The 16,822-nt window shown below is 44.3% G+C and overlaps 1 protein-coding gene across 11 annotated transcripts in view; it reads right to left on the bottom strand.

Moving 5' to 3' along the window:
• PLCB4 (phospholipase C beta 4) overlaps positions 1 to 16,822 on the bottom strand; it is a 326,000-nt gene that overhangs the window by 196,273 nt on the left and 112,905 nt on the right. For all 11 annotated transcript variants that reach the window (XM_074949680.1, XM_074949677.1, XM_074949673.1 and 8 more), the window contains exon 3: positions 13,796 to 13,865. The gene's annotated coding sequence lies outside the window, so the exon portion shown is untranslated. The remainder of the gene's footprint in view (positions 1 to 13,795; positions 13,866 to 16,822) is intronic.

Genomic DNA, 16,822 nt, shown 5'->3' on the forward strand with positions numbered 1-16,822 from the left:
TGGCATGCAGTATAACATGTGATATAACACGTGGGATGTCGTATACATTTTGCCCTTTAGTGTCATACAGGTTTAGAGGTCTAGAATTAGTAGCATGAATGGGCCCCCTCTTTGTGCAGGAGCAAATGTTTAGATGTTTCATCACGCAAATCATGAGTCCTACCAGTAGTCCCTTGCTCACAGAAGTAGCCATCAATGGCCTAACTCATCTGAGTAAGAAATACTCGCTCTGTAGCTAGATGGCCGTTTACTGAGTGCCCTCTAGTGACCAGGGGTCATTTTGCAGGCACCTGCCCCCGTGAGTCCTCTCTTGTGGGCCCCTTAAGGACTCCATACTGTCTCTGTTGTGGCTCACAGCACCCCTACCCAAGGCTCATTTAATATCAAATAAAGTTCACATAGTCCGCCGAGTCCCTAATCATAAAATCATCCAAACAGTCCTCAATGAGCTCCCAAAATAAGATGATGCTCATAACTCCATGGTTCATACTTAGCTCTGGTTCTTCAGTCAGCGCCCAGAGCTCTTTCTCTGGCAGTCTGGTCCACACAAACCTGCCAGTCCCAGCCCTTTTTTGGCTTCCTTATCCTGTCAAAGTCTCCCCTGTTCTGAAGGAGAAGGCCGTCTATATAGTGCCCTCAACCAAGAGCTCCTTCCCAGTTGGCTGGAAGATAGGGGAGCCCTTCATTACAGGGCTCCTGATCCAGGGCCCGTAAACGAACAGTGTCCTGGGCTTTTCCTTTCCTCCTCCAACTCCTATTTCCCCAGGACCACTCCCTCTCTTCCCCCACCAGGCCATTTTCTGAGCCTTTGTTTATTCTAACACCCTGAAATGGGGGTCTTCTGTCCCCCTTTATTCTTAAAGGGCTGGTACACCCCTTTGCACACATGAACTACAAATTTGCATAATTCCATTTCTTTATCCTACAAATTAAATCATCTTATGTGGATATTTCAGCTCTATCCCACCCACAAAACCATCCTTCTATGGTCCTGCGGTCAAGGTCCTAACTATGACTCTGGAGACCTGTGTTCAAATCTTATCTCTGCTGGAGACCTCCTGTGTGACCATAGGTAAATCGCTTAATATGCCTTCCTGACTCAAGTCCCCATCTGTAGACAAGGGAAAATACTTAATTCTACTAATCTTTATCTGTCTTTTCTATTTATATTGTAAACAGCTTGGGGCATGGACTGTCTCTTAAGTGTATATAAAGTGACCCCCAATTTCAGCTGGGGATTGTAGGCACAACTGCAATGTACAGAATAATTTTCACATTCTGAAAATAAAGCCTAGCACAAAGAAGACTGAAAAATGACAAAAAAACCCATACAGGTTTTATTTATTTTTCAAGAGTCCCTTTTCCTATAATTGCCTGTCCATAACTGAGAGATAGGCAAAAATCAGACTTTACTTTTACTGTTATTTGTGATATCGTTATCTTTGGAAGAGTCTTTGAAGCAACACAAACCAACCCTCTGGTTGTGGAATGAACTGAGGAGCAGGGTGCATTCTGTCAGGTGAACAACACAAAATCCAGGGCAACAACTGGATACCTGTGCTTGACTGCCAGGGAACTGCCAATCCATCTGGGATAGGGACAAACCAACAACCCCACTGAATTTCAACAGGAATTAGGCACCTAACTCCCTTAGTTTCCTTCAAAACTCCCAGCCATTAATAGAACTTATCTTTACTGCTACCAGTATCATTTTAACACATTCAATTAATTATTTGTAATCTCTCCATGACGGAGTGATAGATTTTTTTAAAATTAACATAGAACTTTGCAGATAACTGTATAAGTTTTCAGGTACTTGTAGCTTGCATTTTGAAGTCAAAACTTCCTGATCATGTTATTCGGTATTAAATCTACAGTGCTTCAATTTTCTGATTTCACCTGCTTTTCCTCCTCCTGCTCTTTCACCTCCATTCCAACTTAAGTGTTAGAATAGCGACCCGCTTGGAAAACACTCTATAATTCTGATGTTCATGACACTGTAAATACACCCAAGGGAAAACCTAGGTATCGTCCCTAACAAAAGGCAATTCAGTGCACACAGCGAAAGCCAGCCGGCTCAATAAGGTAATATATGAGACCACACCGAATATATCATGAAAAAAGAACACCGATCAAAACTAAAGCAGATGATGAGAGATGCTAGTAACACACAGTCCCGGGTCTCAAATAATTACGTACAATATTTAGATCAACCGTATGAACACAACCACACTGCATGAGCTGTACTGCAGCACATATTCAGCACAGACGAATAACAAACTGTAGTCTAGTGAGAAAATATTTTTCAGAAATTATTTTCACTACAGAAGAAAGCTGGGACCCCCCTTTTCTTTTTCTGACAGGCAAAAGCTTTACTTCTCCAATATAACACAACCTAGGCTTGCTATTTAGCAAACTGCATTCAGAGGTTGTTCCTCTGTGACCTCATTAATCTCCATGGAAACCTGCTGAGACTGACCACTGGCCTGAAATAAGAAAAGGAGTACTTGTGGCACCTTAGAGACTAACCAATTTATTTGAGCATAAGCTTTCGTGAGCTACAGCTCACTTCACTGGATGCATACTGTGGAAACTGCAGAAGACATTATATACACAGAGACCATGAAACAATACCTCCTCTCACCCCAATCTCTCTGAAATCTGTGGCCTGAAATAGGTACTGTCATCTCAGATCAACTCAAAAGAAGTACAGGAAAAGACCTTTTATCTTCCAGCTATACATTGCTGCCGAGAGATTTGAACTTCCCTAGACTAAGGTACCAACTTTGAAAAACAAAAGGATCCTTAGAATTCATGAGTAGTGTGGGCTAGAAGAAAGATGTTTGCATTAATATAGTCTACTATCCATTTGTGTAGCATTATATCATTGCAGGAAGCCAGCTGGGGAGAACAATAAAGATTTACTAATCCTTACTTTCAGGTGTCACCAGGGAACACCCCTCTTCAGTGGAGTGCAACCAGGTGGATCATGCTTTTTTCCCTTTGCCATGCCAACGCAGCCACTCATCATGACTAAGCTCCCTGCTCTGGAGTCAAGGTATCTACTCTAATAGAGATGTTTTACCTAGCAAATAGATCTATGCCCAAATGGGTCTCTTTCATGCTGAGTTAAACTGAGAGGGTAACAGACCACAAAAAAAAAAAATAGAGTGAAGGTCATGAACTCTGCCTTTTGTTTTTTTGGGTTTTTTTTTTGCAAGCAGCCTAACAAACTGTTAGGTTTCTATAATGAAATTATATTTACACACACACACAAATGTGAATTAATCTGCCTTCTTAAAGACAAGTTTTAAAAAATTATTATACATTAAGAATTAGATCTCTCTGACATTTGTATGGATGCAAATGGTACGTAATATTGAATAAACCTCCATCGTTGAATTTTATTCAGTGCCTGTTATGAATTTCCACTGATAAGTAGCATAAAATTGACAATTCTTTCAAGAGGTGTAAAAGAAAAGAAGTGGGCAGATATTTTTAATAACGTACAGAGGTGGGGTATGCACTGTTGTTGTTGTTTTGGTCCCAGGATATTAGAGAGACAAGGTGGGTGAAGTAATACTTTTTATTGCACCAACTTCTGTCGGTGAGAGAGACAAGCTTTCAAGCTCACACAGAGCTCTTCTGCAGATCTAGTAATAGAAGTGTAGTGTTGACTTTAGCTGCACTGATTCATTTGTTTTTAGCAGCACAGAGAGGTACACAAAGAAATACAGGACCCAATTCTGCAAATATAGGACTCACTTTCAACTAGCAAAGGGGTGGGCAAACTTTTTGGCCCGAGGACCACATCTGGGTATGGAAATTGTGTGGCGGGCCATGAATGCTCACGAAATTGGGGGCTGGGATGTGGAAGGGGATGAGGGCTCCGGCTGGGGGTGCAGGCTCTGGGGTGGGGCCAGAAATAAGGAGTTTGGGCTGTGGGAGGGGACTCCGGGCTGGGACCGAGGGGTTTGGAAGGTGGGAGAAGGATCAAGGCTGGGGCAGGGAGTTGGGGTGTGGGAGGGGGTCAGGGGTACAGGCTCTGGGCAGCGCTTACCTCAGGCAGCTCCCGGAAGCAACAGTATGTGCTGCCTCCAGCTCCTATGTGGAGGCGCGGCCAGGCGGCTCTGCATGGTGCCCCATCCGCAGGAGCTGCCCCTGCAGCTCCCATTGGCCACGGTTCCCAGCCAATGGGGGTTGCGGGGGCCACGCTTGGGGCGGGGGCAGCGTGTGGAGCCCCCGGCTGCCCCTACATGTAGGAGCCAGAGAGGGGACATCCCGCTGCTTCCGAGAGCTGTGCGGACACATGGCATGCACAGAGCGGGGCAAACCCCCAACCCCGCTCCCCGGCTGGAGTGCCAGAACGGGGCAAGCCCCAGACCTTGCTTCCTGGCAGAAGCTAGAAGGCCAGATTAGGCCCCTGGGCTGTAGTTTGCCCACCCCTGGACTAGCACTTCTCAGGATCAGGCCCTTAATTACTCAGGGCCACTCCTACACATGCTATCTTGCACAAATCATCCCACTGAAGCTTAGATCATAAGCATTTTAGGCTGGAACCATGTTTTGTTCTGCTTGTACAGTGCCTAGCACACAGTGTGGTCCTGGTCCATTACTGGGGCTACTACAATATAATAAAATAATTATTATTCATGTCACCAAGGCTCATAGGATCAGGGCCCTACGCATATGTAAAACTTTGTTTGCTAACAACATTCAGGGCATGCTGCAAGGCTCAGCTTGTCTTCCTCACCGCTAAGGAGCTGGTTGGTAGACAGAGCTGAGTGGCTGCCATATGCGACTTTGATGTGGGGTTAATTAACTTGCTATTTTATGATGCCACTCTGCTATATGAATTGATCCGACTGATAGGTCCACTTGTTTATGAGTGTATTTTTAAAGAGATTGTCTAGGATTTCCAAGATCATTAATAAATGAAATTGGTTTAATTGCAGAGAAATAAAAATCCACATAAATTACAAATTCAAATGCACATTTATTAATGTTAATATAAATTACAGATGTGTTTCTTATGAAATACAGAGGCCTTGTTCCTGCAAACTCTTCCATGGTCTACCGCAGGGAGTGGGGCTGGAGGCCACCTGGGGCCCAATTAACATTAAGTACTAGCCAAAGTTCTTTGCATATAAAATACATTTTAGGTCCTTTGCATGGCCACTCCCAAACTTTAATGAGCAGAAAGGGAGCAGGATGTGGGACTGGTTTGTTGTTAGCAAACAAAATTTTAAACAGCCCGAACCCCACGAGCCCGAGTCAGCTGACACAGGCCAGCCACGAGTGTTTAATTTCAGTGTAAACATGCCCCATGAACTGGGTGACATGTTATGGGTTGAGTTAAAACCCCACTGAGATTGGTAAGTGTGAACTAACCCTTCAATTAAAGTAGGTGTAAACATAAGCACCATCTTAGGCCTGGTCTACACTAGGAAATTAGGTTGGTATAACTACATCGCTCAGGAGTGTGAAAAATCCACATATCGGAGCAATGCTGTCTACACCTAATGCCCGGTGTAGACAGCACTAAGCCAACATGAGAATTCTCCCGTCGACCTAGCTAGCACCTCTCCAGAAAGTGGATTACCTACGCCAGCGGGGGAACCCTTCCAGTCAGTGTGGGTAGCGTCTTCACTGAAGCACTGCAGCTGCGCTGCTGCAGCCTTTTAAGTGTAGACGAGCCCTAAAACAACAAGGAGAACGTGAACCTACGCAGCAGCTTTTGGCTAAGTATTGTTTTGGGTAAGGGTGTGTGTGTGAGAAGAGAGATCACACAGAAACCGAGGGGAGACAAAAAGATGGAAGGGCAGCCTGAAGAGCTCTGAAAGAAACCTTGGGATAGCTTTTTGGGTTGGGGATGGAGGCTGAAAAAAAACTGCTCTGGGTGCTGTGAGCTAAAGAAGCTGTTTCCTGCCACTTGATTCTTTCTGTGTTCAGAGACACATAGGGGGTCCAGAGAGCAAGTGTGAAAAATCGGGACAGGGTGTAGGAGGTAACAGGTGCCTATATAAGACAAAGCCCCAAATATCAGGACATCAGGTCACCCTAGAGACACAGGACTTCGTACAGTCTTTGTAAATGAACCAAACTGCATCAAAGAAATACCTGAATACCACCAATTTCTACAGCCAACTAGAATGCCCACAGGGCCCCAAACTTGGACTGGCCGCACACATCAAAAAGGGGAAACAACAACATAGGTTAGCCAATTATCAGTACTGAGCCAGACTCTGTCCTCAGATACACATGTAATAACCACACTGATAACAGGGGAATTGCAGGTGTGTATCCATGGGCAGGAGTTAGCCCACTGTCCTGCTTTCTATCTATACACTTTTTTTCCCCAAAAAAGTGCTCATTATTTTTACGATAGCCGCACGTAGCCAAGCCATGGGAACACACTGTCTCGAACACTTGTCAAGAGTACAAAAACCTGCAGCCAGAAGTGACTCGGTACATTAGATTAGAGCTACAGAAATAAGATGCCTCATGAGGCTTTCCTCAAACTCTGCAAATTTGGCCCACTTTAAACCACCTTTCCTGTGGCTATTACCTCTGGCTAGAAGAAACTGTGATGCAGCCAATGCCTTGGTAACTCCATAGTTAGCTGGAAGGAGCAAGACATTGGATCCTTCTCCCCCGCGAGATTTTGTAAAGTACTTAGCCGTCACCGGCTCTGCAACTAGAATCCCAACCACTGCTTGAAGCTGAGTATATCAAGGTCTAGTGGCGCGGGGGCGGGGAGGGGGGGCGGTGGGAGGACAAGAAAGACAGAAAGAAAGACAGAAAGGTTTAGAAGTAGTTATAACAAGCTACGTTACCAGGCAGCACCTCCCAACCACCACCTTAAGAAAATGGTACACCTTTAGAACAATGAACCATTCCAAATTGAAGCCAAGGCGGGGGGGGGGGGGGGAAGGGATCTTCCAAACCTCTGACCATTTGTAAAAGAGACTCAAGGTCCTAGCCTCAGGGCTAAGGAAAGCAAAATATCACAGTAAGGTGATAAATTCAGTCTTCCTAAGCAAAGGCACAGGCTGTATCAACATCGTGACAGCTCTTGGTAGGCAATCCATGCTGTAACACTGATAATGTATCACAGAGTCATTCATTCATTGCCTTCAATTTACAGCGTGGCGGTTAACAGGCAAAAGAGCATCAGACATAGAACAGCTGAAATTAAACCTTTTAAACAAACTAAGCAATAAACCTGTGTGCAAAGGCTTCCTGTAATAACATCAGCCTTAAATATCTGTCATTGCTTCTAATATTTTCATCGACCTAATTATTCTGCTAAACAGGTCTCAGCTGTGATGCAATGTTGTGTATTTGATTCCTAGTTACTAGTTCCCTGCTGCAAGGAGTGAGTCTCCTTGGCAGGTTTTTACACTTTGAAGGTGCTGCTGTCAGTGACAAAAGCCTATCTGAACACAGGGGATGTTCAAACAGGGTGTCACGTTAAGAAATTAGAGAGAGTGTAAAAATGTCAAAACCAGCTACTTCCTCCTCAGTAATGGTGATTCCGAGATTGCACACACAGGCTATTAAATTTGGTCCTCCTGGGTCCCAAAACATTGTTAAAGGGATAGCACTGGATTCAGACACACCTTACATTTCTATTTCTTAGAAATAGTTTCTATTTTAAAAAATTAGTCAAATAGAATCACTTTTGATAATCTGAATTTTAAATAATTAGGGTCAAATTCTGATCTAAGAACCACACGCACACATAAGCCAGTAATAACAAGCAGCATTTATCTACCTATGCACCTAAAAAAATGCTCCAGAAAGCATTATATCTGCCTAGTTTTCTTCTTCAATGGTAACCTTGCTTCTGACTCCTTTCTTTCTCCTTGCTGTGACTTGCCTATTTCAACACTATTTAGAACTCCATAGAGAATGGCAGTTTGTTCTTTATATCTGCCTGCTTTTCTGAGCTTCTGCAATTTGTTTGCAAACCTTAACATAGGTTATTGTGTATCTTCCCAGTCTCTTCTGATGGGGAGGCGATGTTAAAATTGGAGATATTTACAAAAGTCTTATCTTTGAAGGTGAACGTGTTAGAGGAGTTATTCAAACAATTTCAGGTTTCCAAGCTCATAAGAGATTATGTAGATAAATCTAGTCTATTCAATTGCTATATAGTTATGGCCTTCAGAAATATTTACTAGATGAGGGGGGAAAAAACCCACTTCTTTTAAATTTCCAAACAGTCACAGAGGAAAGTTTTCAAAATTTGGCTGGAATTGAAAGTCAGTGAGACTTAAATTCACTTAGGTACTTCTGAGAGAGAGGGAAGAGCATCTTCACAAGCAGGCTGGCTAACCTAGTGAGGAGGGCTTTAAACTAGGTTCACCGGGGGAAGGAGACCAAAGCCCTGAGGTAAGTGGGGAAGTGGGATACCGAGAGGAAACACGAGCAGGACAGCATGAGAGGGGTGGGCCCCTGCCTCATACTGAGAAAGCAGGACAAACAGCAAGTTATCTCAAGTGCCTATACACATATGCAAGAAGCCTGGGAAACAAGCAGGGAGAACTGGAAGTCCTGGCACAGTCAAGGAATTGTGATTGGAATAACAGAGACTTGGTGGGATAACTCACATGACTGGAGTACTGTAATGGATGGATATAAACTGTTCAGGAAGGACAGGAAGGGCAGAAAAGGTGGGGAAGTTGCACTGTATGTATCCGATGCATCCGATGAAGTGAGCTGTAGCTCACAAAAGCTTATGCTCAAATAAATTGGTTAGTCTCTAAGGTGCCACAAGTACTCCTTTTCTTTTTATGAAGGAGAAAGGAGGCCAGGAGAGCTGACTGTATTTTAAAGAATCCTTATTGAGGTTACAGGGACATACCATCCCGATGTGTAGAAAGAATAGTAAATATGGCAGGCGACCAGCTTGGCTTAATAGTGAAATCCTTGCTGATCTTAAACACAAAAAAGAAGCTTACAAGAAGTGGAAGATTGGACAAATGACCAGGGATGAGTATAAAAATATTGCTCGGGCATGCAGGAGTGAAATCAGGAAGGTCAAATCACACTTGGAGTTGCAGCTAGCAAGAGATGTTAAGAGTAACAAGAAGGGTTTCTTTAGGTATGTTAGCAACAAGAAGAAAGTCAAGGAAAGTGTGGGCCCCTTACTGAATGAGGGAGGCAACCTAGTGACAGAGGATGTGGAAAAAGCTAATGTACTCAATGCTTTTTTTGCTTCTGTCTTCACGAACAAGGTCAGCTCCCAGACTACTGCACTGGGCAGCACAGCATGGGGAGGAGGTGACCAGCCCTCTGTGGAGAAAGAAGTGGTTCGAGACTATTTAGAAAAGCAGGACGAGCACAAGTCCATGGGGCTGGATGTGCTGCATCCAAGAGTGCTAAAGGAGTTGGCGGATGTGATCGCAGAGCCATTGGCCATTATCTTTGAAAACTCATGGTGATGGGGGGAGGTCCCGGATGACTGGAAAAGGCTAATATAGTGCCCATCTTTAAAAAAAGGGAAGAAGGAGGATCCTGGGAACTACAGGCCAGTCAGCCTCACCTCAGTCCCTGGAAAAATCATGGAGCAGGTCCTCAAGGAATCAATTCTGAAGCACTTAGAGGAGAGAAAAGTGATCAGGAACAGTCAGCATGGATTCACCAAGGGCAAGTCATGCCTGACTAATCTAACTGCCTTCTATGACGATATAACTGGCTCTGTGGGTGAGGGGAAAGCAGTGGACATGTTGTTTCTTGACTTAGCAAAGCTTTTGACACGGTCTCCCACAATATTCTTGTCAGCAAGTTAAAGTAGTATGGGCTGGATGAATGGACTATAAGGTGGACAGAAAGCTAGCTAGATTGTCGGGCTCAACAGGTAGTGATCAATGGCTCCATGTCTAGTTGGCAGCTGGTATCAAGTGGAGTGCCCCAAGGGTCGGTCCTCGGGCCGGTTTTGTTCAATATCTTCATTAATGATCTGGAAGATGGTGTGGATTGCACCCTCAGCAAGTTTGCAGATGACACTAAACTGGTAGGAGAGGTAGATATGCTGGAGGGCTAGGATACAGAGGGACCTAGACAAATTAGAGGATTGGGCCAAAAGAAATCTGATGAGGTTCAACAAGGACAAGTGCAGAGTCCTGCACTTAGGACGGAAGAATTCCATGCACTGCTACAGACTAAGGACCGAATGGCTAGGCAGCAGTTCTGCAGAGAAGGACCTAGGGGTTACAGTGGATGAGAAGCTGGATATGAGTCAACAGTGTGCCATTGTTGCCAAGACCGCCAATGGCATTTTGGGATGTATAAGTAGGGGCACTGCCAGCAGATCGAGGGACGTGATCGTTCCCCTCTATTCGACATTGGTGGGGCCTCATCTGGAGTACTGTGTCCAGTTTTGGGCCCCACACTACAAGAAGGATGTGGAAAAATTGGAAAGCCCTCAGAAGAGGGCAACAAAAATGATTAGGGGACTGTAACACATGACTTCTGAGGAGAGGCTGAGGGAACTGGGATAGTTTAGTCTGCAGAAGAGAAGAATGAGGGGGGATTTGATAGCTGCTTTCAACTACCTGAAAGGGGGTTCCAAAGAGGATGGATCTAGACTGTTCTCAGTAGCAGCAGATGACAGAATGAGGAGTAATGGTCTCAAGTTGCAGTGGGGGAGGTTTAGGTTGGATATTAGGAAAAACTTTTTCACTAGGAGGGTGGTGAAACACTGGAATGCGTTACCTAGAGAGGTGGTGGAATCTCCTTCCTTAGAAGTCTTTAAGGTCAGGCTTGACAAAGCCCTGGCTGAGATGATTTAGTTGGGGATTGGTCCTGCTTTGAGCAGGGGGTTGGACTAGATGACCTCCTGAGGTCCCTTCCAACCCTGATATTCTATGATTCTATGATATGAAAGTGTTATTCATAGAGCTGCGGATCCACATGAAAACCAAATAACTCTGGCAGTATCAGAAGTAGGTACTGGAAAAGGAACAAAAATTCTGAGTGGATATTAATTAGTGCAATATGGTGTAGAGGGGGGGAAGAGAGGGGAGGGGTAGTGATTAGAAGAGAACACTGGTCATTTGGAGTCTTGTTTTTTTTCCTAGTTCTATCACGTGGACTTGATGTGTGATCTTGAACATGTCTAGTTAGATTGCAGGCTCTCCAGGGCAAGGATCGTGAATTCCTATTTGTTCATATAGAGGGAGTGCACTGTGGGTGTTAATGAAAGCAAATAATTAGTAATAATAATAAAGGACTAATATGACAGATGCTATTGATTGTCACTTGTGTAGGAGAAACTGCAACCCACTGCTACAGATTATGCTCTAACATTGCCATTTGAAAAACTGAAATCAACATTTAATAATTGTCATTTATTAGAAACTCATCAAAATGCAAAGTCCCACCTGATTCAAAATGTTAGAATATTACAATACACAGAAATGCAGCACAATCACATTGGAAAACCTAAGTGCCACTAAGAATGTGAATGCAAGTGTATACATTTTGCCTTGAAACGGCAATCAGCATGTTTTTTCTTCTTACCTCCCCCCTCCCTTCCCCATTATTCTGGCATTCCTGGGTATCTGTGCATTTTGTTAACCTTCAGAATGCTATAGCAAAATTATCAGTCACATACAATGCCAATGATTCTGAGAGGTAATCTGGATGGACAGGCTGGAGTGGTGCGTTTTCTACTCAGTAAAGATAAGGAATAGCAAGCACATGGGTATTCAGCAAGCAGTACTGCCCGTCTCATCTGCTCTCCGTCATTTAAACAATGAGAACACCCTGGATTCCAGTGAAGGTCAGTGTTCCACTAGAGCCTCATTCATTGCTATTCACATGGTTTCTGGAAGGGGTATTTTTCGTCAGATCCTACAAGAATTCAAAGAAAGACTGTGGCTGCTGTTTCTCAGTGGCTGGGCCATTGCTGGCTACTTTATCTCTTGGAATTAATTCATCCATTCACAACTTCTGTGAGAATAACGGTTTGTTGCATGCAAAGCACCGCAGCTCCAACTGTCTTTCCAGGAAAGGGATATATTTCTTCAACCCCTCCCCATCCCTGATTTAAGTGCAGAGTATCTCTTGCACTGTTTGGAGGACGTGGGTGGAAAAGACGAGGAGACAGGCAATACGGTGGGTTGGTATTTTCTGGTAAATACATCACAGGGGATGTGAAATGAGAGGGATTTGGTACTGGGATACTTGTGTGGCCAACAATTTTGTGGGTGTGGGAAGGGGGTCTTATTCTATTGGCTTCCCTCCTTCAATGCCTCTTTTCCAGAGCTTCCAGCTTTGTCTGGAGTCTCCAGCACAACACGGGTGGCAGGAAGCCATATTTAGGACCATCGCCACCACCAGGACAGGAGTCAGAGATTTGTTAGGCTGGTTCAGAGCCAGAGGAGATGGGTCCATTTGGCCCAGGGTTCTGATGGGACTAATCAGTCCATTCTAGAGTGTTTAGGCAGAGTAGGCATCTCCTGGGGGCGAGAGTGTCTGAGTGTGAGGGCTGTGGTGGTGATTACTGAGGCTCTTCCTAATTTTACTAGATTAATCAGGACGAAACTCGACAATTTCATGAGTGGGTTGGGTTTATAGGGCACTTGGCCACTCAGCATGTGGAGAGAGATCCAGGTAGGGTTTGGGAACCATCGGGAAAGGTGGCTGATTGTTTTTTAATATCCTCGATTTCTTTTCCCCCTGGAGAGGGACGCTTAGAGGTAATAAATGGGATTTATACCTTGTCCTGGGAGACTTTTCCTGGGCAGGCAGCTGTTCCCCTGCAATAGATACTGAAAGGTGACTGAGCAGGTTGAGTAATGCTGCTGTGAGATAAGGTCACAGCAGACCAAAGAGATCTCTCTGGGTGCTCGAAATCTCTGCTTCCTGTTGCAACAGGCATGGAGAGACTAGGCAATTTGAGCTCTTCCAGACACAGGCCAAGAAGTCAACATTTATTAGTCCCATAGGTTTCTCATCCTGGTAGTTCCATGATGTTCACTGCGGGGTCACTGGTTAATAAAGTCACAACCACCCCTTTAACTACGGATTTTGTTTGTCTCCGCGAGAACTGGATGGATGATTTGGCTGGGCCTTTGTGAGCTCAGCTTTCACAAGGCAGGTACTCAGGTCAGTATGAACTGAGAGAAAGCTGGAGGGGTGCCCTAGCTGTGTTGTATGCCGATTTATTGAGGGGTCGTGCCCTGCCTTTGTTACGGCAGTTTGCAAACAGAGTGCTTTTCATTTCTCAATGGCTCCACAAGCAGCACTGGTGCCCAGAAGAATACTTTTTCATCAGCTACACAATTAAACCTCTCTCTCCAAGGTGGTCATCCACACCATCACGACCTTCTGACTACTGGCATGAGATTTCCTCAGGTCTGGCCAGGCCAGCTAATCTAACTTCTGCTGCTGCAGAATGCAGTTGCCCACCTGCTCATCAGCGTCAACCATAGGGAATATATAACATTTGCAATGGCTACCTATTCACTTCCCGGTGCAATTCAAGCTATTGGCATTGTCTTATAAAGCTCTGTATGATCCGAGTCCTGACTACATGGAAACGGCCTCTGTCTCAATTCACTGATCCTTTCATTCAATTCTACATACAATCTCCATATAATAGGATCTATGTGAAGCCAAGTACATATTCAGCTACACACAATCATTATTCCAGAACAAAAGGTGATATGTCAGACCATAAGTTTAAACTTCTACAGAAAACAAAAAGCAAAAAAAAGCCATTAACCTTGCATTTGCAACTGCTAGTCAGTTATCATTGCTAGCCTACAAGCAGGTAACTTACCCAAGTAGCTCTTGATTGGCTGGCTAAATAGCTGGACAGATTAGACAGATGTGCTGGGAAAGTCTTCCTTCTGTAAAATAATAAAACAGATCAATAAGGCTGGTGCCATCTACTGAAATCTCCTATTGGAAAAACATCCTTTTGAAAGTCCAGAAATGTATGGTATCAAGAGAAACATTTAAAAACAAGCTTTGGTTATGCCTTTGCTAAATCATGGGAAAGTAATAGCTATATGTCTCTTAACGGAAAAGAGACAAATCACAACTGATAGCGTTAGAAGCTATGGATCACACACACCATTTCCCGCTGCACTGAGCCAGGACAGATTTCAACATTAGTAAAGCATCCTAAATAATTAATAAAGATCAGAAAGCAGCACTTGAATAACACTGCCATATTTGTAATCTTTCCAGAATAAATGTTAGCTGACTTTAATAGTTTTTGCTGAAAGTTCTTCTTTAGATGAGCACAATAAACTTTAGCAGAGACTTCACCTGAGAATGGCTAATAGACAGCTGGAGTAACAAGGGACCAGTGAACAGTACAAGAGACAGGGGTTACACAAAGTGGAGGAAAGGGCTTTGCCATATTGCATATGGCACTAAATACCCTGCCTGCCATGGGGCCACGTTTCATAAAGGCTGTGGCACTTGAAAGAGTCAAGGCAGCATATTACTTATATGTTATTTGTAATAAGACAACAGATGGATATGGACAGACAGAGAGAGGAGTACAAGGAAACAAGGAAACAGTACTGGTTGGCATAGAATCATAGAAGATTAGGGTTGGAAGAGACCTCAGGAGGTCATCTAGTCCAAGCCCCTGCTCAAAGCAGGACCATCCCCAACTAAATCATAGCATGATAGGCTGTGGTCTCAGCATACCGGCAGCCTAACTGTGGGCAAGTTTTTTTGTAGGCATCCCAGCAAAGGAGAGTTTGAAATGGATTAATGAGGTAGCTTTGCGGATGTTTATGGGGAGCTCCTCCCAGGCATGAGGGACAGCATAGGAGAACGGTGCTTGTTTGAAGGTTGCATTTGTCAAGGCCAGAGAAGAGAACGTTACGGTAATCGAGATGCGAGACGATGAGAGCCTGGATGAGCGTTTTAGCTGTATGAATGGAGAGGAAAGGCCATCTGGTGGACATGTCATGCAGAAAGAATCTGCCAGATTTAGACATAGCCTGAATGTGAGGATCTAGGTCTGAGTCGAAGATGATTTACAGGTTACAGGCATGAGTGACAGGGAAGATGGTGGTGTTGTCTACCGTGATTGAGGAAGGGCTTAAAGGGGAAGAGCAGGAAGCTCTGTTTTAGCCACATGTATGTGTGCATGGAGCCAAGAACTGGAGAAGGAAAGAGAGAATGAGTTGCACTCAATATACTCATGCTAGGTGGTGGCTATGTGATGGCTGAGTAAATCTAGCATTTCAGCAAGATGGCCAAAAATATAGATTCTGGAATTCAAAACATAAAACTCCACTATATGAAATATCAGACACCAACCCACAAAAGAATGGAGAGTGTTGTTTGGTGCCAGCGTGGCATGTATACTCCATCTGGAGGAGGAACTAAAATGATCTGTCATTTCTTCTGGCTTTTTTCATAGAATATCAGGGTTGGAAGGGACCTCAGGAGGTAATCTAGTCCAAACCCCTGCTCAAAGCAGGACCAATCCCCAATTTTTGCCCCAGATCCCTCAATGGCCCCCTCAAGGATTGAACTCACAACCCTGGGTTTAGCAGGCCAATGCTGAAACCACTGAGCTATCCATCCCCCCCTCAAGCCAACAAACATTACCTGTGCCTGATCCAGGTTTATTCTCAGCCAGCTAGCTCTCAGCCAAGAGCCGAGCCAAGCCCAGCCAGACGGTGGGTAAGTTGCATGACTGCACCATTTGCGTCTCATTAATGGAGATGCAGAGTTGTCACCCACACACCGAATGTTCCACAGACCACATCACCGCATTGTCTCCCTGAATAGCCTCAGAGGGGTTACATAATAGAAACACTTGGAACTCCACACACAGGAGCCCTTGGGCAGATGGACAATTGCTCACCCTATACTAACCTCTGGGTTCTCTCAAAAATAAAGGAATCATTCAAGAGCAGCTCTGTTTACTTCTGCTGAGGAGCCAGTGGTAACAAAGACTACTGACAGACCTAAAAGAATAAGCATGGAAGCGGATCTCAATCCAAAGAGGGCTCCAGACGCTCTAGTTGCCTCATCACAACTGTGCTGAGAGTTTCCCCCCATAAATGAAAACTAACTTTTCCCTATGGAAAGGGACTGCACAATAATTAGCAAGTCTGTCCACGCCCATAAATTGTTCCTCAGTCTGGGACCTAACAACCCTCTGGTAACAGATGCTGACATCACTGGTACCCACATCCAACCCGCATCTGCCCAGGCTCTAGAGGCAGGAAAATCAGCCTCTTGAGAATTCGGGGCAGTGAATGAGAACTGTTTCCAGCTCTCTGCACAGAAAGATCCTAGCAATATACACTGGCTGTAAGGAGGAGTAAAGGAGGGGAAATCTTGGGTAATCTTTTCCTCATCCCCTGGAAAACAAAAACTAAGCTCCAACTTCTCAGTAGAAAAAACTGCAACCACCTTTCCCCCTCCCCCCAGCTTTCTGGGAAGGTAGACAATACAAATGATAGTTTTTGAAGAGTTATCATCAAAACATAAAGACATATTTTATGCATCAGGAGATAAGCACATTTTTAACAATACTTCTAAATAATTCACTTTAACAATGAGTGATATGGAGGCCTAGCCATGCCCATATGGCAGTAATTGCAATCAGATGCCCAGATAAACCAAGAGGCTGTTTTGTGGCCAGCAAATGGGAATTGCGGCCCATGGTGCGTGCATGCTTGTGGTTAACTATATCATCATGAATTAAAAGTGTGTTATTGATTTGACCAACCATGATGGACCACTAGTATCAGGCATCTGCCTACTGCAGTGAAACTTAATTTATTTGTCTTCCTTTTGTAAATTAGGGATTTTAAGTTTAAGCACC

The sequence above is a fragment of the Natator depressus genome, chromosome 3 (genome assembly GCF_965152275.1).
Source record: "Natator depressus isolate rNatDep1 chromosome 3, rNatDep2.hap1, whole genome shotgun sequence".
In the NCBI taxonomy this organism is placed as follows: Eukaryota; Metazoa; Chordata; order Testudines; family Cheloniidae; genus Natator; species Natator depressus.